Here is a 13,421-nt window from a genome sequence, read left to right as displayed (position 1 = left end):
GAGTCTCCAGGAAGTGAGTGGGAGAATTCTGCATCCTCTGGTTCACTCCTCAAATAGCCACAATGGCCAAAACTAGGTCAGTCCAAAACCAGGAGTTTCATCTGAATTTCCTATGTGGATGGCAGGGACCCAAATACTTGGGCGATTTTCCAATCCTTTTCCTAAGAGTGTTAGCAAGGAGCAGCACTGGCCAGCACTGCAGGCAGCAGCTTCACCCGCTGTGCCATGACACTGTCCTCCTGCTTACTCCCCAGTCCTGATTGCCTTCTGGCCAAATGATGCCCCCATGCCAACACTCACAGGAAAACTGGACCACAGCTCACAGAGGGCAGGAAGCCTGGACTACGAAAATTCCTAGAATGCAGACACCTGCAAATGAGCTGGTCACATTGCCAGTGAGAATACCCTCACACAGTTTGTCCTTCCAGACCTAATCCCAAGATCTCCTGCTTGCCACATCCGCAAGCCCCAGAGGAGGATTCAGTGAGGATGGAATGCTCGTAGACAATCCACTTGAAAAATGGCTCATGTTCGCAGCAGAGCACAGATAAAACAGAAAACCACCCATCAATCTGAACGCACCATGTGTTTCATTGATGCTGCTGTTCCACGCCCCGTTACACCTTCCATCTGCCTGCTCGCAAGATAAAGCCTTATTATATCAATGTCACCCAAGAGCCGCTTCTCATGGAAAGCCTAGGTGCCCACACTTCCCTCCTGGCCAGGAACTTTGTGGCTGCAGAATGCTCTCTTCAGCACCAAAGTCCTCAACAGGGTCCCTTCTCTATAATCTGCAAAATCCTCCTGCGAAAGCCAAGGCTAAACCTCTGTTTCAGTACGTTTTTCAAGTGTGGTAATTCTACACAGCAATAAAGGGCTTAAGGGATCTCCACAAGTTCTTTCACCGGACAACAATGGAAGAACCCACAAGAAGGTATCCCCTGGCTTAAGGCTATCAAGGGATGCTGTACACACTTCCAACCGGCAGGTGACACTGCCCCAACCACTCGGCCATCTTTAAGAAAACATTCCCCAGATCAGAGACTCAAGGAGTCAAGTGGCTCAACTGTGTTTTCTTTTCAAGTCAAAACAATGAGGTTTAATAACTTTAACTCTGCTTCTTTTTAGAACTGAGGACTATCAGAGCACCCTGATGGAGACCTCTCAGAAGCAGACAGCAGAAAGCAGGTGGCTCGAAGGCCTGGGAAAGCACGGAAGCCAGATATTGGTACAAAGTCGTAGACAGACAGGAGGGATGTGTCTTAGCAGCCTGCAGGCTGGCTGCACTTAGTAATCACACTCTATAACTTTCAAAACCGGACTAGCACTGGAGAGTAGCAGGTAAGACCATTACAGGGTCAATGCAATATAACCTAGGGGCTAAACCCTGGCCTCACATGTGCTGGGATCCCATACCAGCCCCAGTTCATTTTCCCGGCTGCTCCACTTCCCATCCAGCTCCCTGCTTGTGGCCTGGGAAAGCAGTCAAGGACTAACCAAAGCCTTGGGACCCTGCACCCTCATTGGAGAAAGCTCCTGGGTCCTGGCTTCGGATCAGCTCAGCTCTGGGTGTTGCAGCTACTTGGTGAGTGAGCCAGCACATGGAAGATCTTTCTGTCTCTCCTTCTCTCTGCCTTTCCAATAAAGATAAATAAGGCTTTATAAAAAAATAAAAAGACCATCATGCACTGATATCTCACATGGCTGCTGGTTCAAGTCCTGGCTGCTCGAAATTCTAATCCAGTTTCCTGCTTAATGTGTCTGGGAAAGTAGCAGAGAATGTCCTCAAGTCCTCTGACACCTGCACCACATGGAAGACCCAAAAGAAGCTCTAGGCTTATGGTTTTGGACTGGTCCAGCTGCACCCACTGCAATCATTTGGGGATTAAACCAGCAGAAGGAAGAGCTCTCGTTTCTCTCTCTCTCTCTCTCTCTCTCTCTCTCTCTCTCTCTCTCTCTCTCTCTCTAACTCTGCCTTTCAAGTAAATGAATAAATCCTTAGGAAAAAAATTTCAAAATTGCTAAAATAGACTTAATATTCTCATCACAAAAAATACATTGCTACAGTGACAGGCAGAGTAATTAGTTTGATATAATCCTGCAATAACTTATACCTAGATCAAAACATCCCGGTGCACCACAACAATGCACACAATTATTATGTGTTGATTAAATATAATAAACCGGGTGCATGCAATGCTTAGAAGGCAAACTGACGGGTCCAGGAATAGTCGTTGACTTTTTTTTTTTAAGTTTGTTCTTGTTGTTGTTGTTGTTAGGATGGACATAACAACTCTAAGTTCTTTTTACATGTTGGAGCTGCAGCCAGAAGTCCTGGATGACGACTTTTGCTTGATTCCTTTAAAACTGGAAATTATAAGTTAGATATTCCTAAAGAAAGTGCCAGAAGAAGACAAGCCACTAGCCCTTCTGGCCTCCTCTGCTCTCTCACTTTGCATGTTGGGTGATGGTCGTGCTTGAATTTGGCCATAGTGACGTACGTCTCTCCAGTCGCTCTTCGCTCTGCCAGGCTCCTGTTCATCTGCTGAAGCTGTGCCCCCTCCCTGCTCATTCCCTACCTTCTGCACCTTCATAGCCATAGCCAGGACTTCGCGTTCTGGATCTGTTTTCCTCCCCACCTGCTTTCCCCTGCTCTTGAGGTTCAGTGGAGAGCTGAGTGGAATCTCAGCATAGCAGAGCACTGGTAAGACAGGATCTCAAGCTGGAATCCCAGGCCTTCCCACTGGATCCATCAGAGAACTGGGGTGACAAGGCCATGTCACTGTTCCTGAAGCTGGAGAGTCAGGAGAATACCAAAAGTCACAGCTGACACCTGCTCACCTTGAACAGCCATAAATTAGCAGAAACATTTAAATAACACCTTGGGTAAATTTCTGGAGCTTGACTACAGACTGTCGTGAGAATGAGAGGTTCCTAGGAGTCACAGTCTTAGCAGGCACACATATTTTCATGTGTGCAACCTCCAGGAGCTCAACAGGTGGTGAAGAACTGTATAAGCTCCCCTTTCCCTCTGACAGAGCGAGAATAATCGTTGTGAGGGACTGATGCTGTGATGTGGTACGCTAAGCCTCTGCCTGAGGTACCAGCCTTTTGTGTGGGCACTGGTTCATCTCCCAGTTCCTTCACTTCCAATCCAGCATGCTGTTTATCATCTGGCAAGACAGTGGAGAATGACTAAAGTCCTTGGACCCCTGTACCCCCATGGGAGACCTGGAAGAACCTCCTGACTCCTGGCTCCTGGCTTCATGCTGCTGCAGCCATTTGGGAAGATCTTTCACTCTGTTCTCCTTTCTGTAAATCTTCCCTTAAAATAAAAATCAATAAAGCTTTAAAAAAAAAGGAAGGCAAACTGGAGAAGGGAAGAAGAGGTATTTCATTTTTAAAATCATACCATGGGTAGGAGGGGCAGCGTTGTGGCATCCTGTATGGAAGCTGGTTCAAGTCCCGTCTGCTTATTTTCTGGTCCAGCTCCTTGCTAATGTGTGTCGAAGGTCAGTGGAAAACAGCCCAAGTACCCTGACCCCTGCACCCACACTGGAGAGCTGGATGGAGTTCCAGGCTCCCAGTGTCAGCTTCGCCCAACTCAGTCACTGTGTCCATCCAAGGAGTCAATCAGAAGATGGGAGATCTCAATGCTCGGGTTTCTCTCTCACTCCCTCTCCCCACAACATCCCTCACTATTTCCCTGTTTCCCTATAATACTGCCTTTCAAATAAATGAATAAAAATCTTAGGAACCCACACCCATTCCACATAACCAAATGCAGTAAGATAAATACCTGCTCTATGCAAAAAAGAAGTAATCTTTGTGTAGATTAACCCCTCCATCATTCCTAAAAACATGACAGAAGGGCATGATCAAATCTCACTTCCAAAATACAGGCTCAGGCCTCCCTTGAGGGCTCAGTGGCTAAAATCCTTGCCTTGTACACCCTGGGATCCCACATGGGCTCCAGTTTGTGTCCTAGCTCCTCCACTGCTCATTTGACTCCCTGCGTGTGGCCTGGAAAAGCAGTGAGAGGTGGATCAAGGCTTTGAGACCCTGCACCCACAAGGTAGACCTGGAAGAAACTCAAGTCTTCGGATCATCTTAGGTCTGGCCATTGCAGTGACGTGGATGGAAGATCTTGCTCTCTGTCTCTCCTTGTCTCTGTAAACCTGACTTGACAGAAAGACAGACAGACAGAAAGAAAAGAAAAGCTCATATCATAAGTTTATTTCCAATGAGGAATTACAATATTGTGGGCTAAAATTCTAATCTGTCATTTGATTGCAAGCCTGGATAATGGAAGGGAGCTGTGAGAAAACACTGTTTTCTTTTTTTAGGGCTAGTAATACCAGCATCACATATTAGAGGGTCACTTCCAGTCTGTAACTAGATCCAACACCCCACTAATGCTCCTGGGAAAGCAGCAGAAGGTGTCGTAAGTACTTAGGTCCCTACAAGCCACATGGGAGAGCTAGAGTTCCTGACCCCTGACTTTAGCCTAGCCCAGCCCTGACAATTGTACTACTTGAGAAGTGATCTTTTCATCTGGCTCTGGTGCGTTTCTCTCTCTCTCTCTCTCTCTCTCTCTCTCTCTCTCTCTCTCTCTCTCTCTTCCTCCCTCTCTGGCATTCTACCTTTTAAAACAGCAAATAAATCAATCTTGGGGATGACAGGGTGGCTTAGTAAACGAATCCTCTACCTGTGGTGCTGACATTCCAAATGGGTTCTGGTTCAAATTCCAACTGCAACATTTCAAATCCAGCTTCCCACTTATGGCCTGGAAAAACAGCAGAGGATGGTTCAAGGCCTTGGGCCCCTGCACCTGCGTGGGAGACTTGGAAGAAGTTCCAGGCTCCTGGTTTTAGATTGGATCAGATCCAGCTGTTGCAGCCATTTGGGCAGTGAACTAATGGATGGGAGAGCTCTCTCCTTGTGTTTAAATCTTTCAGATAAAAAAATTAAATAAAGGGTCCGGCACAGTACCCTAGAGGCTAAAGTCCTTGCCTTGAACGCGCCTGGATTCCATATGGTCACTGGTTCGTGTCTCAGCTGCTCCACTTCCCATCCAGCTCCCTGCTTGTGACCTGGGAAAGCAGTCGAGGATGGCCCAAAGCCTTGGGACCTTGCACCCATGTGGGAGACCCAGAAGTTGCTCCTGGCTTCTGGCTTCAGATCAGCTCAGCACCAGCTGTTGTGGCCACTTGGAGAGTGAATTATCAGACGGAAGATCTTCTTCTCTGTCTCTCCTCCTCTCTGTATGTATCTCTGACTTTCCAATAAAAAAAAATCTTAAAATAACAACAAAGTAAAATAAAAAACACAAATCTTTTAAATTAAAAAAAACTTTTAAAATAAATAAATGTTAAGAAACACATCCATCCGCCCCTATCAACTTGTGAAAGAAGGGACTGACTTTGATCACAGTTGCCCATGATGTTCAGCAGGGTCCCACCTCCAGAAACTCTGAAAACAAAAGACGCTTTCTCCAAACTGCTCCAGAGGACAGGTCTGTATCAGAGGAAATTACCCACATTTCGCAATCCATGCTAAAGATGTGGCCACTTCCTGAGTTATCTAAATCCAAACACTCCAGGCAGCTGTAGCGCACAGCAGTGCTGCCTCTACCAGCCTTCGGCAAAGGAAGAGTCGGAGCTGCTCATGCCAAAGCCACATGTGCCAACTGTGCACACGTGTGAGCCAGCAGCTCTACACAGCAGCACAGCCTCTCCCGGCTGCTAACACTGATGGGGATCACAATTAGAGCAGCGCTCACTTAACTTTCCTTTAAAAAGGGTGTCGGTGTGTGCTGTGAGACCAGGCAAACGATGAACAGTAAAGACTGATTTCTTACAAGACTGAAGGCTGAAGAGTCCAAAGCCCACATCTGCCAAGGATCTTCTGGGTTCTTCATGCCATGGCAGGAGGTGGAAAAACAAGAAAGCATGAAGGAAGGAGACAGACTGAATGGGATGCCAGCTAAACTCATTCTCAGGCTCTCACTCCTTGGGCAACAACACGAGCCCACTCAACAGAACCATCAAGAGCTAATTATCAGAGTGAGTGTTGTGGTGCAGCAGCTTAAGCAACACCAGCATCCCATATGGGTCCCAGTTCAAGTCCTGGCTGTTCCACTTCCAATCTAGCTCCCTGTTAATGCACCTGGGAAAGCAACACAAGAGCACAGTATGTTCCAAATGCTTGGGATATTACCACCCACATGGGAGACCTGGAGGAAGCTCCTGATTCTTGGCTATGGCTGGCCCAACCTTAGCCATTTGTGGTCATTTGGGGAATGAGCCAGCAAATAGGCTCGCGCTCTCTCTCTCTCTCTTTCTCTCTCTCTCTCTCTCTCTCTCTCTCTCTCTCTCCATATATATATATATATACACACACACACACACACACATATATCTCGCACTCCCTGCCTCTCTAACTCTGCCTTTCAAATACATAGATAATAAGGCAGAAGGAAGCTGATCGGCTCTTCAAGGTCCCTTCAGTCAACACTTTTGCTTTGGAGATTCACTCCCAAGGCTTCAACTTGGACACATTCAGCTTGTGACAGGATCACTCGGTCATAGTGGCCTAGTGGCCATGTGTTCTTAAGATCTGTTTATTTTTAGTGGAAAGGCAGATTTACAGAAAGAAGGAGAGACAGAAAAAAAAACCATCTGTCTGCTGGTTTACTCCCCAAGTGGCCACACTGGCTGGAGCTGAGCCGATCCGAAGCCACATTTCAAGCGGCCATTCGCTGTGTGAGGCTACTGGAATGTACCCAGATAGAGACTTGTTCCATCATTCATGAAAGTCCTACAGGACTGAACGAACAAGGGAAACTCATACACCACTGTGTGCACATTTCTTGGCTCACAGGAAAAATAAACCAGATAAGATCTTGATACAATTTGAACTGCGCAAATTTCCCTCAAACTGGAGTGGATGCCATTGTGCTTTGAGGCAAAATGAGAAACACGAGGTTCCAACTACTATCTCTGAACAACACTCTGCCAGGCTGCCGGCTGTGGACACCCCGGGACAGGCACACTCTGCCCTTCTGTCCCCTAAAGGCAGGTGTGCAGCCCGGGGTGAATAAAGGAGCAGCCACGCGAGAGGTCCCGGGGTCCCCACACCAGAAGCGAATACCACCCAAGACCCACAGGAGGGCTCAGTGCAGAAGAGGGTTTCCAGGAATGAAGCCTTCTGGCTCTGCTAAAGCAGTGTGAGATGAGGGTTCAACCCCAGGGAAGCAGCCCGGGCACATGTCTTTCCTTCCTCACCCTCTTGCACCCCAGCCCCCTGGCAGTGCTAAGGAAGCACTGGTGAAGGTGGCAACAGATGCCTGCCGGGGTCAGGGTCAAACTCCACAGCATCTTCCAGTAGGATCTGTCCCACTGGTACCTGGGCATGAGCATAAGTGCTGCACTTCCAAGCCAGCTCCCTGCTACTGTGCCTAGGAAAGCAAGTGAAGGTGGTCCAAGAACTGGGCCCCTGCACCCGCTTGGGAGAGCTCAGTGGAGCTCCTGGCTTGGGCCTGGTCCAGGCCTGATCATCGAATCCGAGGATGGAAGAATCTTTCTGCCCTCCTCTGTCTGGAACTTGTCTTTCAAATACATATTTTTTTAAAAGGTAAATACTGGCAGACTAGGGGAACTAAACCTCTAGTTTTAGGGCTAGAGGCCTGAAACAAAAGGCCCAGAGAACACAAAAGTGCTACGGAGATAGTGTGGAGGGGAAAAACTCGGAGAAGTGGCCCCTTGGAGTTGTTTCTCATCTCCTAAGACCACCCATGAACAACGCAAGTGTGGATCTACCTCAAAACAGATGTAGAGAATAAGGCAGCAAAACAGAATGCCAGCCAGGTCCCAGGCTGGCCACAGTGTGGCACACATATGGGGCCGATTCCAATCACACCACAAGGGCTTCACAAGCAGGACTGACCTGCAAGCCCCAAGCAGAGCCTGCTTAGAACTTGTGGCTTGACGGGAACACAGGACCTGCCTGCTGAACAACAGCATTTCTCCACGGGGTGAAGGAAGAGGGAGAGGCTCACAACTCAAATGCAGAGCTCACTCTGCAACACAATCCACAACCAATCAACAGGGTAGGAACCAGGGAAACCTGAGAGACTGTAAGAGGTCACTGAGGTTGCAATTAAAGGACAAAGCCCGCCATGCAAGTGATATAAAAATGCTGCAATGATGAAGGGACAGCACTATGAAAACACAAAGTTGTCCTGGCTCAGCAAAAGATAAAATGGACATTTCAAAATGAAAACATACAATACCCGGAAAAAAAGCCTCAGCAGACAAAACCAGGGTAATAAAGGGATGACACTGAAGTAAGTCTCAGTAAAAATTAGAGAATCAAACTTCAACCAAAGACCAAGAACCGGACCCAGCATTGTGGCACAGGGAGTTAAACCACCACACCAGTGCCCATATCAAAATACTAGCTCAACTTCCGGCTTCTCCATTTCTGATCTAGCTTCCTGCCAATGTGCCTAGAAAGGCAATGCAAAATGGTCCAGAGTTTTGAGTCCCTCTCACCTGCTTGGGAGACTTGGGTGAAGTTCCAGGCTCCTGGTTTCGGGGTGGCTATGCCTGTTGTGTACATTTGGGGAAAGAATCCGTAAACAAAGATCCTGCACCAGGATCCCATATGGGTGCTGCTTCATGCCCAGTAGCCCACTTCTCATCCAGCTCCCTGCTTGTGGCCTGGGAAAGCAGTCGAGGACGCCCAAAGCCTTGGCACCCTGCACCCACGTGGGAGACCTGGAGGAAGCTCTGGACTACTTGCTTCAAGTCGGCTCGGCTCCTTTCCATTGCAGCCGCTTGAGGAGTGAATCAGTGGATGGAAGATCCTCCTCTCTGTCTCTCCTCCTCTCTGTATATCTGATTTTCCAATAAAAAGAAAATAAATCTGAAAAAAAAGAATTCTGCTGCATGCCAAACACAGATTTAGATAGCCATACAAAATAAACTCCATAAAACTCCAAAAAGTTAAGCCCAAAGAAATTTATACTTAAATCCAAAATAAGCAAATCGAAAGCAAAGAAAAAGTCCTGAAAAGCATCAGGAAAGCAACAAATTATTTTGGGAGGTAAAACTATTTTAATGACTGCATATTCCCCATTAAAAATAATGGAAGCCAGAAGGATGTGGAACAGAATACTTAAAATGCTCAAAGAAACAGACTATCCACCCAGAACTCTAGACCCAAGGAAAACATCGTTAAATGAAGAGGGTGACATCACTCCCAAACGAAGGAAAGCTAATAGAGATCACTGCTGGCGGACTGGCAGTAAAAGTCTTGCGAAGGAAGTGTTCCATACAAAAGGGAGTTAATAGAAAGGGAACTTGACTCATCAGGAATGAAAGAACAAAAACAGAGACCTGGAACTCTCAATCACCACTGTCAGGCACACCTCCTGGAAGCTGGGCCGTTTCTTACAAGTTAAACATGCACTTAGGTCACCCAGCAGTTCTAGTCCAAGGACTTCCCTGCTCATATAACGCTACATGCATTTTAAAGCAGCTCATGTATAATTGCCCTTAAACTGGATGAATGAATACCAAAACTGTGCTTCATTCATACAATTGAATACCTACCAGTAACAAAAGGGAACAAATTATTGACACCCGTAGTGACTTGAGTGCATGACGGAGGCAGCGTATTGAATGAAAAAAGTAAACAAGCTCAAAAAATGAAATACTATACGATTCCCCTCTGTGACATTCTTAAAAGATAAAGTTCTGGGTGGTGGATCCAGACCCGTAGTTCCCAAGGCTCACAGCAGGGGACGGATGACCATAAAGGGGAAGGGGAAGGAAATTTGGAAGGACATGAGAAGGGTTCTGCATCCTGATTTTGGTGGTAGCAGCTCACATTTAGCTACATTTGTGTTCAATTCATGGAACTGTACACAAAACAATCAACTTCTGGGAGCAGATGTTTAGACTCACAGTTAAGAGGACTGTGCCCCACCCTAGGATGTCTGGGTTCAATTCGGTCTCCGGCTGCTGTCTCCAGCTGCCTGCTGAACTCTGGGGGACAATGGGCAGTAGTGGGGTTCAAGTATTTGGCCTACTGCTACTCACAAAAGAAACTGGAATGGAGTTCTTTGGCTTCTGGCTCCAATCCCAGCCCAGTCCAGGCCACTGTGGACACGTGGGTAGTAACCCAAGAGGTAGGAGTTGTCTGTCCATCTGTCTCTGTTTGTCTCACAAATAATTTTTATTTAAAAAAAAATCAATATGGGGCCTGGCAGGAAAGGTCAGTGGCTAAATCCTTGCCTTGATGCACTGGGATCCCATATGGGCACTGGTTGCTCTTGGAACCAGTTCCAAGTTGCTCCATGTCCCATCCAGCTCCCTGTCTGTGGCCTGGCAAAATGGTGGAGGATGATCAAAGCCTAGGAACCCTGCACCTGCATGGGAGACCTGAAGGAACTGCCTAGCTCCTGGCTTCAGATCAGCTCAGCTCCAGCCTTTGCAGCCACTTTGGAAGTAAACCAGAAGACAGAAGATCTTTCTTTCTGTCTCTCCTTCTCTTTGAAAATATTCCTTTCCAATAAATGTAAGAAAATCTTTAAAAACCTACATATGTACATATAATAGATATTAGGAACTTTTCAAGAAGAAAAAGAACTAAACATTCATAGCAGTTGCCTGAGTCAAGTACCCTGTTCATTTGAGTCCATTTCTTGAGATACTGAGAAACAGTGGGCAACCCACAGCCCAGAGGCAAATGTAACCCTTCGTTCTGAGAGCTAGAAATGGTTTTTGCAACTTTCAATGGTTGGAAACAACACTGAAAAGATGATGTAGCTAGAAGTAGTATGTCTACAACAAAGTTTTTGTGCGTCTTATTTTTTTTTAAAGATTTATTTGTTTTCATTACAAAGTCTGATATACAGAGAGGAGGAGATATAGAGAGGAAGATCTTCTGTTCCATGATTCACTCCCCAAGTGACCACAACGGCCGGTGCTGTGCCCATTCGGAGCCAGGAGCCAGGAACCTCTTCCGGGTCTCCCACACAGGTGCAGGGTCCCGAAGCTTTGGGCCATCCTTGACTGCCTTCCCAGGCCACAAACAGGGAGCTGAATGGGAAGTGGAGCTGCTGGGATTAGAACCGGCGCCCGTATGGGATCCTGGCACATTCAAGGCGAGGACTTTAGCCGCTAGGCCACGCCACCGGGCCCGTGCATCTTATTTTTGATGCATTATCCGTGAGTGCTTTTATGCAGGACAGAGGTCAATGGTAGTAAGAGAAAACAGGACCCACCAAGTCAAAAGTACTACCTTGTCCTTTAGGCAAAAGGTTTGCCAACCCCCATCTGTGTTATGATTCACATAAATTTAGTCCTTAAATGTGAAAACAATGACTGAGCCCAACTGCTCAAACAACACAACATCATAACCTGCATAAAGCTTCCCTTTTGTTTTTTTTTTGTTTTTTTTTTTAAGGATTTGTTTCTTTTTATTGGAAAAGCAAATCAGATTTACAGAAAAAAAGGAGAGAGAGAAAGAGACAAAGAGCAATCTCCTATCTGCTGGTTCACTCTCCAGATGGCCACAATGGCCAGAGCTGAGTCAATCCAAAGCCAGGAGCTTCCTCTGGGTATCCCAAGAGGGTCCCAAGGCTTTGGGCCATCCTCTACTGCCCTGCCCAGCTACAAGCAGGGAGAGTTGGATAGGAAGTAGAGCATCAGGGGCATGAACCAGCGCCCATATGGAATCCCGGCACCTGCAAAATGAAGATTCAACTATTGATACATCGCACCAAGCTCTAATGCTTCCATTTTAAAACCAAGGAATTTTGCACAGAGCAGAAGGGGAGGGTGCGCAGGCTACCCGCGGCCAAAGCAACAGGTGGATAACCAGGTCTAGTCTTGCATATTAACTTTTTTATGGAGTACCTCCATAAAGTAAAGGCTATATCCACCGTTAAGGTCAGGATATGATCTGAGTGTCCCCCAAGGCCTCATATGTTGAAACTGAACCACCACTATGAGCTATTAAGATGTAAATTTCATCCAACTGCTGTGTTTAAAGGTCCAGCTTTTGGGAGGTGATTAGGATTGAGTAAGGTTACTTGAGTGCAGCCCACACATCCTGATATTGGTGGGTTCCTAGCAAGAGGGAGCAGGACCAGAGGGGACACACGCGTGTGCTCGCTGTCTCTCACCATGCGTTGGGTTGCACCACCCCAGGACTCTGCCAGCATGAAGGCCACCACCAGAACTGCACCTGATCTTGCTCCAGAACCATCCGCCGAAATGAAGCTCCTTTCTTTGTAACTCAGTGTGTCCGTAGCACTGCGTCTTTAGCAACAGCCTATCAGAAGGATATATCATTCATCAACTCTCTCACCCTACATCATCATAAACATCAGCCATTCAGTCCCATCTCACTTTTAGAAAAACAATGATGCATTTTTATGGTGAGGCGAGCAACTCAGGATCAAAAACAACTTTTAATATATCAAAGATACATATGCTACAAGTGCAGATATTAGAAGCAAGAACCTTCCTATTTCAACAAAAACTGCATTGTGTCACGTGACCTACAAGCACCCCACACTGCAGTCAGGGCACCAACTACAAAGGAGAGCCTGTGCGAATGTGTACAATATTTCTATACACCTGGGGAAAATATTTATTCTAGGGACACTTACAAGGTCAAGAAATGTCCAGACATGATCAGCCTTCAGTTTCTGGAATGCCATTAGCAGAGTTGACATGAAGTCCAAACACTATGGCAAAGAACCACTAAAGATCAACACTAAAAACAGTATCCATCAGAGAGCTCTCCCAAGGAGAGAGGCACAAGCAGCCAGGCTGGTAGGCTCTCGCAGTCAAAGAAACCTCGGTTATTCAAGCAGGCCCACAGGTGTCTACCGTCTCCAGACCTGCAAAAGGACAGGGTGGGATGGTCTGCCACTTTCAGTCCGACATGCAGCTTTCCCGGATGTCTCCTCTGTTTACACACTGGTCTCTCCACTGTGCAGACCAGTTGTCTCATTCATACGTGTGTATATATATACCTACATACATACACATGCATATATATACACACACACATATAATTCTGTGTTCGTCTTCCTCTATCCAAACTATCATCTATCCCTCGCTTTTTCTTCTCTTCTCCATCCCTACCGTCTGTCGCCTGTCACGCACCACAGAACACACAATGGATAAAAGCTGGAGGGGTGAATAAATAGCTCAACCACAAACAAGTGCCTTATAATGTGCCTTATAATACGTGAAATGCATGAATGAGGATTTCAATGGGATTTGTTTTTGATTCTAAAAACCTCGTGACTGGATATCACTTTCCAAAAAAAGGCTGCAGTGGTATTTCCTATCTCACACACACTTCCACAAAGTGTCCTTGTCATTCCCTTGGCAAGC

At 46.7% G+C, this 13,421-nt stretch overlaps 1 protein-coding gene across 5 annotated transcripts in view; it reads right to left on the bottom strand.

The window, feature by feature from the left end:
* The window catches only part of ROR2 (receptor tyrosine kinase like orphan receptor 2), a 193,631-nt gene that overhangs the window by 104,696 nt on the left and 75,514 nt on the right, over positions 1–13,421 (bottom strand). The window lies entirely within an intron of this gene.

The sequence above is a fragment of the Ochotona princeps genome, chromosome 14, assembly GCF_030435755.1.
Source record: "Ochotona princeps isolate mOchPri1 chromosome 14, mOchPri1.hap1, whole genome shotgun sequence".
NCBI classification, from domain to species: domain Eukaryota; kingdom Metazoa; phylum Chordata; class Mammalia; order Lagomorpha; family Ochotonidae; genus Ochotona; species Ochotona princeps.
This window is presented reverse-complemented; position numbering and strand designations above follow the sequence as displayed.